We start from the raw sequence: 17734 nt of genomic DNA on the forward strand, positions 1-17734 counted from the left end.
CAACTTTCTCTCCCTGTTCCAAAGCAACATGGGTGTAGAATGATAGTTACTGTTGTTAATCCTCACAACACAGTTTGGTAGAAAAAGTGTGGGCTTGGAGTCAGATATTAAATCTTAGCTCTGTCACTAACAGCCTGGTGAATTTTGATAAACTTAAACTCTTTGAGCCTTGGTTTAATCATGTGTACAATGGGGATTTTTCTGTCTTACAGGGAGGCTGTAGATGTGGAGAAAGATGTAAAGTGGGTCCTTTGTAGTACAGAAGTCATCAATTCTTGCTCTATGCCTTCTGTCTCTCCAGGTTCATCACACTAAGGCCATTCTGCAGGAATTGTCAAAGATTTTGGTAGATTTAATTTTGATTAGAGATAAGTTTACTCTCCCCCCCCCCATAATTCTCTGTTCCATTTTAATTTTTAAGTTGAATTGGGTGAATGATAATTGTTTTTACACGTTCTTTTAATAATTTACTTTATTCCAAATTTAAAAAAATGTTTAATGGGTGGAATATAAATAAAATTACAACAGCAATGTCTGACGTTTATTGAGCAATTACAACTACGTGGCAGGCGGTATTCAAGGTACTTTTCATATGTTTATTGACTCCTCCCAACGATTTTACTTCATAGGAAACTTGAGGCACAAAATGTCACCCAGCTCAGGAGTGTGACCCCGCCAGCACACCCCGGTGCCTGACTGCTGCCACCACACGGCCATCATGGTCTTGAAGGGTTTGCTTCTTTATTCTTTGTTCTGTGTTCCTAAAGCCCATTCTCTTGTTTCTATGTAGAGAGATACAGGTAGAAAAAAAAAATCTGGGTTTTTGAAAAGGCTAATAATTGTGAAGTTACATAACAAGTGTCAAACATAGAGCATTCATATCTTTTGACTACTTTAATCTGTAGCATTAAGACCTTTTCCTTACCTAGGCACTAGGCAGTATAATTTCATTTAGTCTCCCTTGAAATTGCCACCCAGATCTGAGCCTTCCACTATATCTGTAGAACCCTGGTTTAATTTTGCCTTAGATTATTATAAAGTCTCCATTATTGGGATATTAAAAAAACTTTTTTAGTATAAAATGTACATAACATGGAATTTACCATCTTAATCATTTATAAGTGTACAATTCAGTGGTATTAAATACATTCATAAGGTTGTGCAACCATCACCACCATCCATCTTCATAACAGTTTTCATTTTGTAAACCTGAAACTGTGTATCCATTAAACAATTACCACCATCCCCTCAAGCCTCTGTCAGCCATCATTCTTTCTGTCCCTGTGATTTTGACTACACGAAGTAGCTCAGTTAAGTAGAATCATACAGTATTTATCTTTTTGTGACTGGCTTATTTCACTAACGCAATGCTCTCCAAGGTTTATCTCTGTTGTAGCATTACAGAATTTTATTCCTTTTTAAGGCTGAATAATACTCCTCTGTGTATGTGTCTGTCTGTCTGTCTGTACATGTACACATTTTGCTTATCTGTTCATCTGTTGATAGACACTGAGTTGCGTCCATGTCATTATTTGGGTATTGTTGTCAATATAATTTTTATCAATAAATTCTTGTTGTTTTTTTTTAAGTTTATTTATTTTGCGAGAGAGGGAGAGAGCGAGCAAGGAAGGGGCAGAGAAGGAGAGAGTGAGTCCCCAGCCTCTTTGCTGTCAGTGAGAGCCTGACGGGGGACTCGATCTCATGAACTGTGAGATCATGAACTGAGCCAAATTCGAAAGTTGGATGCCCACTGACTGAGCCACCCAGGTGCCCCCAAATCTTCTTGTTTTTGCCCAAGTTTGGGCTTTTTTTTTTTTTTTTTTTTTTTTGCTTTGCTGTCGTACAGTGTTAAAGATCCTTCACTGGCTTTATGTTGTCACGGACCGGTCATGCAATCAAGATTCTGTTAGCTCTGCCTGAGAGCCCTTTGTTGGCCGTTGGTTAGAGAATTTATCTGGTAGTCTTGAAGTTTATCCTCCATCTTTTCCCACTATGCGGGGAGCTCCTCAGGGCAGGGATGGGACTTCCCTGTACTTCGAAGTGCTAACCCCAGCCCTGTGCCTGGGGCTGTGGTGGGCACTGCATGGACATTTCTTGCATGAGTGTCCTTTGGCTGCTTTCCTCATTTCACACTTCACTTTGGACTCTTGTAGCTAAAATTAACATATAGCATCCATTGATTTGATGCTTGCCGTTTTTAAAAAAAAAAAAACTTTTTTTTTTAATGTTTATTTATTTTTGAGAGAGAGAGAGACAGAGTGTTAGCCGGGGAGGGGCAGAGAGAGAGGGAGACACAGAATCTGAAGCAGGCTCCAGGCTCCGAGCTGTTGGCACAGATCCTGACTCAGGGCTCGAACCCACAAACTGTGAGATCATGAATTGAGCCGAAGCTGGACACTTAACCGACTGAGCCACCCAGGCACCCCGATGCTTGCCCTTTTTTAAAGTCTTCCTAAGCTTTCAAAAATTTCTTCCTGAAATTCTGAATCCTTCACTGATGACGTGTCTCATGAATTAGAGCTAATTTATCCCAGCCTTCATTGTGCTTTCATGTGATAGCTTTTGAGGCTGCCTTTACTTTGCCTCGCAGTTTATATACCAACTTCTTTTAAACATAAATTGTAATTGGCTTATTTAATATAAGCAGTTTTTCAGTAGTTTTTGCCTTTTTTTTTTTTCTTTCTTTAATCAATTGTTGCTTATTGTGTGGTAATCAAGAAAACATTTGAATCTTGGTCAGGTGGGTAGCTATTTTGGTCCAGCTTCCTCAATGTCGTGTCATGAGTCAATTAAGAGGAGGATGGGCAGGGAAATGTCTCACATATGCTTTGTCTCTGGTAGCTCAGAGTTTGTGGGGTTTGTTTGCCCTTTAGAAATTTTGAAAGGGTAGCTTTGATTCAAGTATAACTATCCTCCCAAAGCAAAATGTTCTGAAAAGTTGGGTTTTAAAGTTAGAAAGTGCTGGGGCACCTGGGTGGCTCAGTTGGTTCAGTATCCAGCTCCTGATTTTGACTCGGGGTCATGATCTTGCGGTTTGTGGGTTCGAGCCCTTCATCGGGATTCTCTCTCTCTCCCTCTCTCTCCTTCTCCCCCCCCCCCCCCCCCCCCCGGCCACTCATGCTCACACACTCTCTCTCAAAATAAATAAGTTCAAAAAGTTAGAAAGCACTGAGATTGAATCTGTCCTGGAGAAACTTTTCAGAAGGCCACATGTGAAAATTTGTAGAATTTGCTTGTGATGAAACAAAGGGTATGTGGTGGGGGTGGGGGCAGGGTATAGGGCCTTGGGAGCATTTATGGGGCACCTGTGCAGTGGAGCCTTTAAAAGTATTTGCAGAAAAAATTTTAGACTCTTTAATTTTTAAATTAGAAATTCAGGAGTGGAATTTAGGAGTTAAGGGGAGTAAGTACCAAGAGAAATTTGTTCACTAGTTACTGTTTGGGTGCTGTCACTAAGTCAGATGGGTATGCTTCCATCAGGGAGATTATAGTGTCTAGTAGGGAACAAAGCCTTATTTTAATGAAGTAGATTTTAATGAAGGTACTGCGTTTCATGCAATAGGATGGCAGGTGTGTTTCTGAAGAATTTTTGAGTTGGGAGTTACCAGGGATCACCAGCATTTTCACCATCATATTCTTCTTTTTATTATTTTCCCTCATTGCCCCCAGAAATGTGATCTTAATAAGTTAGGATCTTTAGTGTAAGATAATGGCATTCATAGCTCCTGTTTATTCAGTATGTAATTGTATGCTTCATGATGAGCCTAGCGAGGGAGAGGACAGAGATGGAGAAGAAGAGGGTCTGAGAATCCCAGGTCAGGCCATGGTAGGGAGCCAGCAGAGGAGGTTGACAAAGAGCAGTCAAGAGGGAGGAGGAAGGTCAATGGAGAGTTCTGCTGAGGTCTTTCAAGGACCGATGCGTTTAAAACCTTCCACTACGCTGTGAGGTAGGCAGTGTTATAATCCCCACTTCACAGAGTGGGAAACTAGGCCTTGAGCAGCTTAACAGCACAGCTCTTGTCAGGCAGTAAGTAATGGAGCTGGGATTTGAAGTCAGGCATTCAGATTCCAGAGTCTCCCTTCTTAACCATGGCTGCTTCCCAGCTTCACAGATGTTGCCACGCTCAGTTATAATTTCAGCCAGAAACAAATGTGACAGTTTTGTTTGTGGAACTGTACCCGAGGTAGATGCGTAGTTCTTTTTTTTTTTTTTTTTTTTTTTAAACATGGGCTACTTAATGAATTTGTATGTCATCCTCGTGCAGGGTCCGTGCCACTCTTTGTATTGTACACATTTTAGTGTGTGTGCAGCTGAAGTGAGCACCGGATGCATGGTTCTTAGTACATTTTACACTTGATCTTAGCCAAATGGCTAAGGAGTGATCAGTACCTTTTAAATACTGAGAATACTATGTATTTTGGTTAGCAGGTTTTAGACACATAGAGAGCCTGTGACCTGTGTTTGGGAATCTGGTCCAATTTTGTCATTTTACCTGTGGAGGAATGGACACCCTTTTTGTTGAGGGACTTACCCAAGACCCTTAGACTTTGGTCTCTTGACTCTGAGGTCAGAGTTTTCCTCACTGTACATCACCCTTGAGACTCATGTTCTTTTATGGTGTTGTAAATGAAAGGTAGAGTTGAAATGAATATGTAAGGTGCTAAAAATGCTCTCGTCAAGATCATTGATAATCTCCACGTGGCTCCTTCCAGTGTGTTTATCCAACTTGACCTTTCAGAAGTTAGAGCTGTTAGGACCCAATGTCTGTTGGCCTTCCTCCTCCTCTGCACGGTTCTTTGTCAGTCTCTTTTTCTGCCTCCTCCACCTTGGCCTGACCTGGGATGTTGGGGTTCCATTGGGTTCACCGCTAGACCATCTTCTTTCCTCCACCTTAATCTTCCTCGTCACCAAGCTCACCATTTTCTGTAGTTAACTCATTTTTATGTGAATGGCTCTTAAGTTAATATCTCAACTCCAGACTTTTCCTCTGAGGTTCAGATTCATGTCCAGTGACACACTTGACCTAGACATTTGAATGCCTCATGGACACTGCAGAATTAACACACCAAATGGAACCTCTTCCACAGGCCCTCTGGACCTTTTCACAGCAGCCCCCTCTCCATTCTGTTCTTCACCTCAATTATTGCCACCGACTGGGAATCATTCATGATGATAGCAATAAGGGCCAACGTTAATTGAGAGAATTAATGTGCCAGGCACTTCCTTAAACTCATTTAGTCTATTTAGTCCTAACAACAGTACCATGAAGTAGGTGATGAGAATAGTAATAAGAATAGAATTGTATAGCTCCTACTGTGTGCCAGGCACTGTTTTAAGTATGTTACAGATACTAACTCATTGGATTCTCAGTAAATCCGTGAGGTAGATTCTCTTACTCTCCCTGACTGGTAATGTCAGACTCTGAAGCAGAGACAAAGTTACTTCTCACAGCACTCAGGGCCCCTCGGCTAGTAAGTGGGAATACAGTCCACGCAGAGACGGAGTGTGGGCCGCGCCAACACCTCATTTTGGTGTGATTATCCCCTTTTCCCACACAAGGCAGCCACGCCTCCATTTCCGCTCCCTCATCTAGTTCCTCAGAAGTTCTGTTGGTTCCAACTCCACAGCTCAGCCCCAGGCTGCTCTCTCCTCCCTCTCACGAGTGAGCAGCTTCCTTCAGGCACCATCGCCTCGCCCCTGGATCGCTGCAACCTCCTGCCTGTCCTTTCCGCTTTCACTCTGTCCCCATCCGGCAGTCTTGACGTGAAAGCTGGACCGTTTCAGTCTGCTGCTTGGTACCGTTCAGGGGCCCCGCCCCGTCAAGATAGAGATGAGCTCCCTTCTGTGCCGACAGGGCCCCGCCTAAACCTCGTCCTAGCCCTTCCATTTCTGCTCTGTGGCCCCCCGGTCTTTTTTCACGTCCTCGTGTTTGCCAGTCTTCCCTGCCTCGTTGTCCTGCATATACCCCTGCTCCATCACTTCTTTGGTCTGTGTTGCTGTCCCTTGTCAGAGGACCTTCCCTCCCCACCCCTCACAGGGCTTTTTTCTCCTTTGCACAGCCCTCACCCCCAAGGGCAAGAACCTTATGTGTCTCTTTCCCTTTGCTGTTGTTCCCCCATTAGAATGTAAATTCCCAGATGGCTAGAGCTCAGTAATTATTTGTTGAAAAAAATAAATATAGGTTAAATTTTAGGCTGCACTAGAAACCTAACTTTTCCCTAACTTTTTCAGGTAATGTGCTCTGAGTTCTAGAAAGGCTGATTCTTCTGCACACTGGCACACAACCCACTGCTAGGTTGTAGAATGTTTGCACGGTTCTTCCACTTCTGGGCCACACAGACTGTAAGAGTCCCAGGACATCTACATCTGCATTTTCTGTTACTTTACTCTTCGTCCTTCCCATCTATCTTTCTCCTCCTCGTCCTCCTCCTCCTCCTCCTCCTCTTCCTTCTCCTCCTTCTCCTTCTTGTTTATTTATTTTGAGAGAGAGTACATCGGGGAGGGGCAGAGAGAGAATCCCAAGCAGACTTCACACTGTCAGTGCAGAGCCAGACATGGGACTTGGTCTCATAAACCGTGAGATCATGACCTGAGCTGAAATCAAGAGCCAGATGCTTAACCAACTGAGCCACCCAGGTGCCCCTACCCATCTTTCATGCACCACAGAACTTGACCTTTGGGAGACCCCTGCTGCCAAGCATGGTGGTGCTGACGTTTTTGTGGGCAGTGGGAGGAAGTGAGGCAGGAGTGCTTTCACCCATGGTGAGGAGCTGAGCCTCTGAGTTTTTGGCCGTATTTCTACCTGTGAATGGCCGTTGGATAAGGTGACCTTTAAGGTCCCAATCCGACTGTCACCAGCTCTGTTTCTCCTGCCATTGGTGTACAAATTGAGCACTAAGTTGAGACATCTGGATGGCCACAGTCACAACTTTTCTTTCTCTCTCTTTATGCCCACTCTGTCCCTCAACAGCTCTATGTCACTGTCCCTAGGGACAGCTCTTCTGGAGCCACCTTAGATGTACAACTACTTTAATGGCAAGTTTTACTTTCCTCAGTACTAATTTTCCCAGGATGGGGTCCAAGGAAATGTGCCTTATGCAAATTCCTGTAGTAAGCAAAATGATGGAATTTGGGCTAATTTTAGTAAACAGGCCATAACTGTTAGCAAATTAATTAAGATCTTGTTTGTAGTTCTTTTGTGGAGGACAATAAATTATCAGCTTATTTAAGACCCTGTGACTTCCAACGAACTGTCATTCTGTGTCTGTGAAAGTATTGAATGTGGATGGGCCCCTGCTAGGAGGTGTAGGAGTGTGCCATTCACACATACTTTTCAAATTGGAGCATATTATCTCTTACTGAGTAGGAATAATGACTGTAATGAACTAGGGAGACCTTTCTTCTAAAGCAACAAAAACAGTATGTTCTTAGTTGACAACGGAAGGGTAAACACGACCCTAATTAGTGACTGCTTCAGCTTTTCTCTGGTCCTAAGCTCATGGCGTAGATAGGTAGCAGCAAGCCAGCTCGATGGTCCCGACTTGCAGCGCTTGTGCCCTGGGATACCCTTCCCAAGTGTTTGTGCTTTTTAATTTGGAATAACTGGGAAGTGATAGGTGGAAAGCAGCACTTTCTCCTCTGCCAGTGTACAGAGGTGTTTCTGTTGTGCAAATAGGCAGGGCCTAAGTTATTAGAATCTACGTGTTTGTTTGCCTGGCTTTTCCTGGTTCTGAACATCACCTTTAACAGCCCCTCAGTCAGGGAGGTCGGGGAAGTGAGATTCTTCATAGACAGTAAAGAGCATTATTGAGGAAAGTACTGTTGGTGTTATAAGTACATCATGGGTTAAAATGACTTTTATGGGTTAACCTGTATAGCAGTGATAGTACTTAACAACATTACCTCTTTAGAATTACTTAGAGTTCTGAAAAATCCATTGACAAATAGACTTTAACCAGCTAGTATATGGATTGATTGGGGAAGTTTGTGCTGGGTCAAGAAGCCAGGACTGGCCTTGGCTACCATGGCAAGAATAATAGCTACCCCCGCGTATCCTCTGTGGGGAGCTCAGTGTGGGTTGTGTAGGATTTCATTTCTTGCGTCACACTAGGCTTGGTCACTCTGACCTTCTGGTGGCCTGCAGAGTACTTTTGGCTTTTATGTGGAAGCTGTCACTCTGCACCTTGAATATCAGACCTTCTGCCAGGACGTCTTAGGATGGTTCTCAGGCTGTGGAGAGTGCACTTCCACAATGCAGATATCCTGAGATGGCCTGAAATTAGTCGCTCCTTCCTGCAACTGTCTTAGGTATGTGGGCACCAGGAATACTCCTTTTTTCTTTTCTCTGGAAGCAGGAATCTCTGCGGTCTTTCTGGGCCATCTCAAGCTTGACTTCTGCTTTCTTCACTCACATACCATCTTGTCAGCCCTGTCACCTGATTCCTGCATCTCTCCCCACTTCCTTTGATATTGGGGCCCTAGTTTGTGTTGGACCTTCTTGGCAAGAGGCAGAGGCAAGCGTGGGCTCCCTTCGTTTAGTGTTAAATTTCTCATTCCTGGTGTGGAGTGACAGAGCTTTGAAGGGGTCTTAAATCTGTTGATTGTCAGTCAGGTGGACTGTACTGTATTTGCTTCAGACGCAGTGTTAGGGGAATGGCGTAGGGTCTATTTACACAGCTCCTTTGAGACTCTTAAAGGTGTCCTGTCTTGGTATATAATACAGTGAGCTGTATTGACAGTACAGCTTTGTGAAGAAAGAACCAAGTTCAGCACCTCACCTTTTCCTTCAGTTGCTTTGATACAGTCTGTTTTGGAGTATTCAGAGGGGAAATCAAGAATAAAATAGATTTTTTTGGCCTCTTACTTTGAATGTAAACGACCCAGCACTTTCCAGAAGATGCTTTTATTATTAGAGCTAAAAGATGGTGTTTTAGCTTGTGTTGATTGACTTTATTGAAGTGCTTAATCTTGAAGACCTCTGTTTTGGTCTTTCTTGGGAAAAAATGAAATGTTACTTGGGTAAACCTTTTTGTCTGGTTTAATTGGAGAAAATTTTTATATCATGGGTTTAAAAGAACAGCTGCTCTGGAAGCAAGAGTTTTTTCTTCTTGATCATTTTACCTATTTTATTACTTTATTTTGTTTGTAATAGATGTCAGTGAGTATTTATTTGATCCTGACTCCCCCCCTCCCCCCTTTAAGCATCGAATTGAACAAATACTTCTGGAAGCTCCACTGCCTGCAGGGCATTGTGTTAAGAGGTTCAGACATAAATCACAGTCTCTGTATTAGGGTGGGTGAAGTCATCTTTCCTTTACACAGACTCTGGGGTGATCTGGGGTGGGTAGTGTTCATAGGACTGGACATGGTTTTTGATAATGTAGGACAATTAATAATTGTTGAGTTTAAATTTTGGATATGTTTTCTACCACTTAGTTGAAACTTTAAAGAGATACCATTAACAATACATATAAACTACTTTAATATTTTTCCATGATAACCTCAGGTCTGATAGAAAGATATATTCTTCTCCCTTCTCTTTTATGTTATGATCTTAATGTCATGGGAAGATAATAATACAGAGTTTGTAGTAGTATGCTTAGAAAATACTTCTAGCCTAAGTGTATGATACCCTGTCTGTATGCATGAGGAGTCTTTAACACATGGCGTAAATTGTGCAAAAATTAGTTTCAAATGACTTCCTCAGTGTCTAACTTCAGATAATTGTAACAAAAAAGAAAAGAAAATGGATGATATCCCTGTCCCAGCCTAGTCACTTGTCACTAGTATAACTGGGACAGTATCCTTGGCCTGTCTTCTTCCCCTGTCCCTAGAATGGTGTGGGCCTCCCTGTGTTCTTACTGAGGCCTACAGCAGACCTACTCATTCTCTTCCAAGGGCTTCTCAGGCAAAGCAGACAGCTGTGAACACTTGATACTTGACTTCGCTTGGAATTTAGCAATGTGAACCTCTCTGCCTAGAAAGTCATTCCCTAGATCGTACGGCTGTTACTTCAGAATGGTGTTGTTAGGTGATGCCTCCTTATGACCAGACTAATGTGTGGTGCTAACTACATGGATGGGCAGGAGGTACAATACAGTAGATGTAAGAGTTTGGCTTTTGCAGTAACTGGGGAATCAAAATTTACAATTCAGTAGGAAAATGGCCTGTTTTTCTTATATATTCTTTTTTCATTTCCTTATTTATGAACTTGAATGTTGGTTCAAAGGCCTCAGTGTGAATTTTTAAGAATGGTAGTATGACATCAGTCTTGTGGAGGCAAGACTAATATAATGTGTGTGTGAAGAAAGGAAACCTTAGACATTATAAAATGACTAATTTAGTGAATATGCTTTTTATGCCATTGTATTTTGGGGGGGGGTTATTGCTTTTTTATTTTTGATATTTTAATACTGGTCATTTTTTTACCTTACCCTCCCTGCTTATTTAAAATAATCTTTTCTTCATTTTCTTGACTAGGAATCCATTTTCTTAGCATTTTAGAATAAGTGACTGCCTGAAGGTAGATTTTATTTTTATTCTGAAGACCAAGTTCTTATAGAAATTCTTCAGTGAAGTTAAAAACCACTTCACACCAAAGGAGAAAACCATGGCTAGAAGAACCCCCTGCACAGTTTGATTTCCCACTTAAATGGCCCTCAGTGCCTCTGTATCTATGAAAACTGTTGGCTCAGTCCCTGCTGGCTTTGGGGACAAAGCCCAGCTGGCCTTATGAAGGTGGCCCGAGTTGGGTGATTAATTGAAGATATTTTTATTTGAGGCCCTGAACCATCTTCAGGTTTGCAGGAGACAATCTTACATTGTAATGGTATCTGAAAGGTGTATTCTTATTGTGCAGTACACATTTGAACTGTTTAAATTGGGAGAAACACTGTCGTTTGTCATCTAAATTAGAAAGTCAAGGAAGGGTATGTTTGATTCATAGTTTCTCCACTGCTTAGCATGGAGGCTAAGATGTGGGGCAGTTAGGTGTTTGTTCAGTGAATGAATAGATAGACAGATGTATGGGTAAATGGATTTAGTTGTGTTTTATTTAAATGTTTATTTATTTTTGAGAGAGAGAGAGAGAAAGAGAGAGAGAGAGAGAGAGAGAGAGAGCATGCAAGCAGAGGAGGGGCAGAGAGACAGAGGGAGACACAGAATCTGAAGCAGGCTCCAGGCTCTGAACTGTTAGTGCCGAGCCCGACGCAGAGCCCGCACCCATGAACCGTGAGATCATGACCTGAGCCGAAGTCGACGTTTAACTGACTGAGCCACCCAGGCACCCCTAGTTGGGTTTTATTTAAAAAACATTTTATTTAAAAAGAAACAGCAACAGATACGTTAAGTCTGAGAGAAAATAGCCACTTTGAATCCTTCGTGCTCCTAATTCTTTGGGTAAGTGACTAGGAGAGAAGTGGATTATCACATGGGGCCAGGTGTTGTAGACTCTAAGTCTAAAGTTCTCTTTTGGGCCGCAAAAGAGCCGATGCAGGATTAAAATGAGAGATGGCTAATATCTGGGAAAAAGACAAGAGCCCCTTGCCCTGTATTTATTCAGATCAGAAGGCTTGCAAACGTGATGGGCACGTACAAAGAGACAAACTAGGAACATTAACTGGGGGACGTGAGGGGGAAAAGGGGATTTGAAGATATACAGCGTTTGGGATTTGGGTCAATATAAAACAAAATCCGGGCGCTGAGCAGATGGGTAGATGGTTGTTAACAGCAGACAGGAGGCACCGTGCCTGTTTATCTTTGCCAGCCTGGGGGATGAGACAGATAGGGGGAATAACCTCAGGGTTAATAAGCCACCTTTTCTTTTGTTAACCATCTCTGCTCTGGGCTGCTTTGCCTGCAGCGCAGTGGTCCATAGTCCAATCCACCAATTTACCTACCCTGGCTCTATTGTCCTATGAAAGCAGCTTTCTGCTATAGTACTAAACTTGGGATGCCTTCACCCTGAGTATCTAATCTTGTTGTTCCTATGTATTGGGCACCTTTGCGCCATTTCTATTTCAGGCCTTTGCCTCTCTCTCTCTATTTTTGGGGACTCATCTCCCCCTCCCTATTTTGAGGTGCCTCCCTATTCTCAGGGTGTCTTTGCACCTCCCTATTCTTGGAGTGCCAGTCTGGTTTACCCAAACTCCGGTGTGAGCATTTTATGGCTTTGTATTTCTTTATGCCTTGTTAACCCATTGGTGTAAGCCCGGAGGATTCCTAAACTTATCCCCCACAGCCAGGTTGTGCTGCCTCAGCTTGGGAATGTTCTGGGAAGGATATTCAAAAAGGCAAAAGGAGAAAGAAACAGAATCTCCTTTGTTTCCATGCATTTTACTCGTATCTGAGAGAGGTAATTCAGACTTTGGGCTCCTAGATTGAAATCCCTGCCTTAATTTCCTTATGTATAGGACCAGCCTAAATACTGAGTTCTTTTTTCCCATCCTGGCTTTTATTCTTTCATCAGCCCAAAAGGATGACAGGGACAGGTGGCAACATTTCATAGGTAAACAGAGGAAGGCAGGGAGATGGAGTATATACCTTAGGGCCATTAGTCTTGTTGATGAACTAGTTTGAGAATCATCCTTTTTAGGAACAATGGGAAGGACATGTTCTCTGTCTATTCGATCTGTAGTACATTTTGGACCATGTTATCCTAGCCCTCAACCGTTGCTTTTACTGAATTACCCATTAACCTTGAACCTTTATTCTTGCCTTCTATTGGAGATAATTCTAAATCCTGTTCTGCATTTGTGTGAGGTTGTTAAAGACACTATCCTTTCCATCATTTGATGGCTCTACTGTGGTACTTTAATGTTGACATTTTTTCAGAACTCAGTACTAGGGAAAGGTTGTCTTTCCTGGGTAACTAGACAATGTCTTCATTTCTAAGAATAAACCGTCCTCAGTCCCCTTTTGTCTTTATTGCAAGCATACTTAAGGCCAAGTTTTTTGTGCTTACTGTTAACATTTTTACTGTCTCTGTTTTCTTAACTGTTTCTCCTTTTTGAAAGTCTGTTTTATAAGTTGATAAGTAATCTTATTTTGTATGTCCTTTTAATAAAGTGAATTAAATATTTTTCTGGAGAGAGTCATGTTTTTAATACATTCATTAAAACAAAGTACATATTCATTAGTTATTAAGTACTTTGAGTTTAAGCTTCTTTCCCTGCTAATTCTGGTCAGTTTTTCTTATTTCATCCTGGCCTTGCTGATTATTTCCAAATTTAGGTGTATAAATACTATTTTATTTAAGATCTTAAGATTGTAGTGTAAGGAGTTGAAGGAAATAGAGCTAATCTACTTCTTTCAAAAGCCAAGCTTTTGATAAAATGATTATGAATCCCTTCTGAGAACTGGGTGATATAAATCATTGCCTGAGCCCAAGAGTCATGTTCATTATCTCTAGCTATGATTATAGCCCTTAATGAAATGTGGTTTAAGGGAAGATTTGCATCATTACCCTTTTTTCCTGCTACCCAGTGTCTATTCTTTTATTTGAGGTAACACTCTTTTCTGGGAAAAAATGTTGCTCTACTGATTGGATAGAAGCACAGTGGAGATTTAAATTCTGTGGTGTATTTTCTCATGCTGTATATTTTCTCGTGTTTTATTTGTACACCTACTCAACAGTACTCCGAATTTACTACGTTTTCCCTGATGCTTTTCATTCTTGTTAGTGTTAGTGTAACCACACTTGTGGGAAGCAGACATGTAGAACTCACAGGGACCCAGACAGACACCTTTCTTGATGAACCCCATTTCATATCCACTATTTCTCAGTTTAGAATTCTTTGAACTATTTCATATACAGAATGTTATATTACACGAAAATCTATGGAGATACGCATCTGTAGGTGCTAAGATGTGGTGGTGTGATGGTGGGTCCTTATTTAGCTTCCTTGAACTTTATTTTGCTAACTGGTAACTTTCCCACATATGGTTATTGTTACAGTAAAAGGAAATAATAATAAAAAATCTTGAATTCAGTAATAATTGAATCAGAATAATAAGTGTTTCCAAGCCTTTGGTGATGGTCCACTTATTCCCCAATTTGTATAACCAAATTCCTGTGTGAAACAGCTCCTTGATGTAGAACGTGACGTGATTTCGCTTGTGCTCGGAATCTTCCCAGTAGCACAGCACAACTGGTAGCTTGTTTCCAATAATGGAATCTCTACTTCATCTCATTTCCTGTACATCCTTTCCACTGCCATATCTCCTCCTCTCCTCCTTTCCACTGCCCTATTTCCTACTTTTCTCCTGTCCTCTGCCCTATCTCCTACTTGAATTTGATTTAACTTTGGATCTGTGTGCTTGTCATGATTTTTTTTTTTTTTGGTAAGTTCTGTATATTAGATATAGTACTATATTCCTGAAGTATCTTTTTAAATCAGTGGTACATACAAGCGTTGTGTTCTTTATCATCCAGTCATCCTTCAGAACTATTTTCCTAAATTCAGGTTGGTCTCTTGTTATTAGGAAATAAACTTATGCCTCTTGTCCTCTGCCCGTCCAGGTCTTTCCTTGTCACACTCAGGGTTGGCATCCTTTCTAGCCAATCCTAGCCTTGCTCTCCTGTTGGCTTCTTGTGTTTCCCCCGTGCTAGGCATCTCCTACTTTGACTGCTTACCTGGTTTCAGCTCTTGCTCACCTTGGGGATGATTTCTTTAAAAAAAAATTTTTTTTTCAATGTTTATTTATTTCTGAGACAGAGAGAGACAGAGCATGAGTGGGGGAGGGGCAGAGAGAGAGGGAGACACAGAATCGGAAGCAGGCTCCGGGCTCTGAGCTGTCAGCACAGAGCCCGATGTGGGTCTCGAACTCACAGACCGCAAGATCATGACCTGAGCCGAAGCCGGACACTCAACCCACTGAGCCACCCAGGCACCCCAATGATGATTTCTAAACCTACATCTGAATATGTAGGTGATAGACTATGCCCCCCCCCCACCCCGGAAATAAGGCTGACTGGATATTCTGGAAAATTTTCTGGCTGTAAACACTTCCAGTAGAAATATTGGAGAAGATAAAATAATCACCCTTTTGGGGCACCTGGGTGACTCTGTCAGTTAAGTGTCCGACTCTTGATTTTGACTTGGTCATGATCTCACAGTTCGTGGGATTGAGTCCTGCATTGAGCTGTGTGCTCACAGTGCTGAGGTTGCTTGGGATTCACTCTATTCCGCTCTCTCTGCCGCTCCCCTGCTCGTGACCCCCTCTCTCAAGATAAGTAAATAAACTTTAAAAAATAAACACTCTTGGGGTGCCTGGGCAGCTCAGTCAGTCAAGCGTCCAACTTCGGCTCAGGTCATGATCTTAACGGTTCGTGAGTTTGAGTCCCGCATAGGGCTGTGTGCTGACAGCTCAGAGCCTGGAGCCTGTTTCGGATTCTGTGGCTTCCCTTCTCTGTCTGCTCCTCTCTGGCTTGAGCTGTCTCTCTCTCAAAAATAAATAAACATTAAAAAAAAACCCACTCTTTTATAATCTTTATTACAAGACAGTGAGAAACTCACACGTGGGGAAGAAGAGGAGGAGGAGTGAGCGTTACTGAGAGAAAAAGGAAGAGTAGGAAGGGACACCCAGGGGAGCTCTGCTGATACCAAGCACCTAGAGTTCAGGGATATGGAGTTTCATTGGAACCTCTTTGAAGGGCTGGGCTGGGGGTGGGGAGAGAACACCCATTAGCAAAAGGAGGAGGCTTCTTGAAAAAAAAAAGTCTTTTTTGAATATATTAGGTTTAGGATTTGAATTTGTGTTACCTATGTGGTCTGGAAAACCCCAGGCTGAGAAACTCCTCTCAATGCTTCTGGGTTGGAAATACCCAAGGGCTTGGTAGAAGTAAACATGAATCGCCTCTGGAAGAATGACACCTTCAAACCACTGATTCAGAGCTCTGGAATATGAGCAAACAACAAAACATTACTAAACATATAAGGAAATGAGCCACCATGAATGAGAGTCACCTTAAAGTTGGCTGCAATGTGCCATTTGTTCCATCCATTCATTCCTCAAATTTTTACCCATCACTCGTTATATACCAGGTACTATTCTCAGTGCTGATGTTATGACAGCAAAATATTTCCCATGGGGAATGGGAATCTGGCTCTTGACTGGAGGATTTGATACATTTGGCCCAGGGCCCTGCCCACTTGAAGGCTCTGGGTCAAACCATTGATTTATGTTAGTTCCTTTTTTTTACAAATGGAAAAACTGAGATCACAGTGGTCAAGTAATTTGCCCAAGACATAAACCTCAGTTTCCTTGTCTGTAGAATGGGGATAATACCTATCTCACAGGGGAGCTGTGATGATAACGGTTTGACTAGCATATCATCTACCACAAATGGGCCTGTTCTTCCTTCTCCATCATCCTGACAGTCACAGGTGGTACAGAGACTCAGTCTTTCTCATTTTCAGCTCTGGTGCTTTTTTCTGCTGATGATTTGACTTCATAAGATCTTTGATTGTCCAAGCCCATACAAAGTCCCACATTTTCACTGTTAATTGTTCTGTGATCATTTCATGTATGAGCTTTGCTTCCATAGCTAGATTGTGAACTGTTGAAGAAGTTCAGGTACCAGATTTTGTGTTTTTATATTAACTTTACATTATCTAGTCTTTTGTTGGTCACTTGGTAGGTGTTTTATAGTATTCATTTATTGTGGCCTGATTAAGCACATAATGCCATTGTTATGAGGAAATAAAAATATTTCTGCCCAGAAAAGTCATTATGGTCCTTATGTGAGAGTTTTGGCAAAGTAAAAAAGAAATGCTTTTGCTGGCTGTTTATGAGGCAGACATCTGTATTCCGCTGCTTCTGTCCCTGATTGCTGAGATGATTCTCACCTGGTTTTCTGCTTTTTTTCTTTACAGTCCATGGCTGCTCATTCATTCAGTGCCAAGCATGTTTACAGGTTCTACTCACCAAGCTGGCGCTCTGTCTATGTGCTGGCAATTATTAATACCCCCACAACCACTTCTGTAGCCCCAAGCACATGTTTGCAACTGGAAATGTGTACATTTGTATGGGTACTGGGTCATCAGTTAGCTCTGGTCCCCTGCCTTCTGCCTTAGTGCAAGGCCTTGAAGAACAGTCCGGCGTGCTTGGGTGTGTCCACCCTGTCCATCTGTGGGCCAAGGGTCAGGCACTTCTGCTTACCATTTGAACCAGGAAGGAATCACTTGGAAGTTCTCCCTCCCATAGAACCCATCTGAGGCTGGGCCAGAGCCAGGACTCTCTGTTCTCTGTGCAGTTACTGGCTGCATTTCAGCTATCCATTTGAGCTCTTTCTATATGAAAAACATGAAAGTGCCAGGGGATTTTTTTTTTGAAAGGAAAAAAAGATGGCAGCAGATGTGAGAACAGATTTACTCATCATGATGTAAATTGGTGCTTTGTTTTCATTTTAGTTTAACAATAAATAGGTATTCATGAAAATATTTGGCTGTAAAAAATTAAGAAAAATAACAAATTGCTATTATCTGTTATAATCCAATTCAGTTTCTTTGGAAAGAACTTCAAGTTATAAGTTTAAAAATTTACTGACATTTATGTTAGTATTGCAATAAGCCTATTAGTAAGTTTAAAGTAAAAATCCAAAAGACATAATAAAATTCAGATTTACTGTAATCATTGGTACCTGTTTTGTACAGATATAATAGTTTCCAGGAATATGGAATGTGGTAGTGGAACTAATGTACAATTGTTTTGCCACATCCTTTATTTTTTCTC

The 17734-nt window shown here is 41.9% G+C and overlaps 1 protein-coding gene and 1 non-coding gene across 2 annotated transcripts in view; one reads left to right on the top strand and one right to left on the bottom strand.

Moving 5' to 3' along the window:
* Positions 1-17734, top strand: part of TULP4 (TUB like protein 4) — a 242614-nt gene that overhangs the window by 23926 nt on the left and 200954 nt on the right.
* LOC115515132 lies at positions 4221-4324 on the bottom strand. The gene has a single exon (XR_003969185.1). It is a non-coding gene; the product is annotated as a U6 spliceosomal RNA (small nuclear RNA).

Source organism: Lynx canadensis, chromosome B2, assembly GCF_007474595.2.
Source record: "Lynx canadensis isolate LIC74 chromosome B2, mLynCan4.pri.v2, whole genome shotgun sequence".
Taxonomy (NCBI): domain Eukaryota; kingdom Metazoa; phylum Chordata; class Mammalia; order Carnivora; family Felidae; genus Lynx; species Lynx canadensis.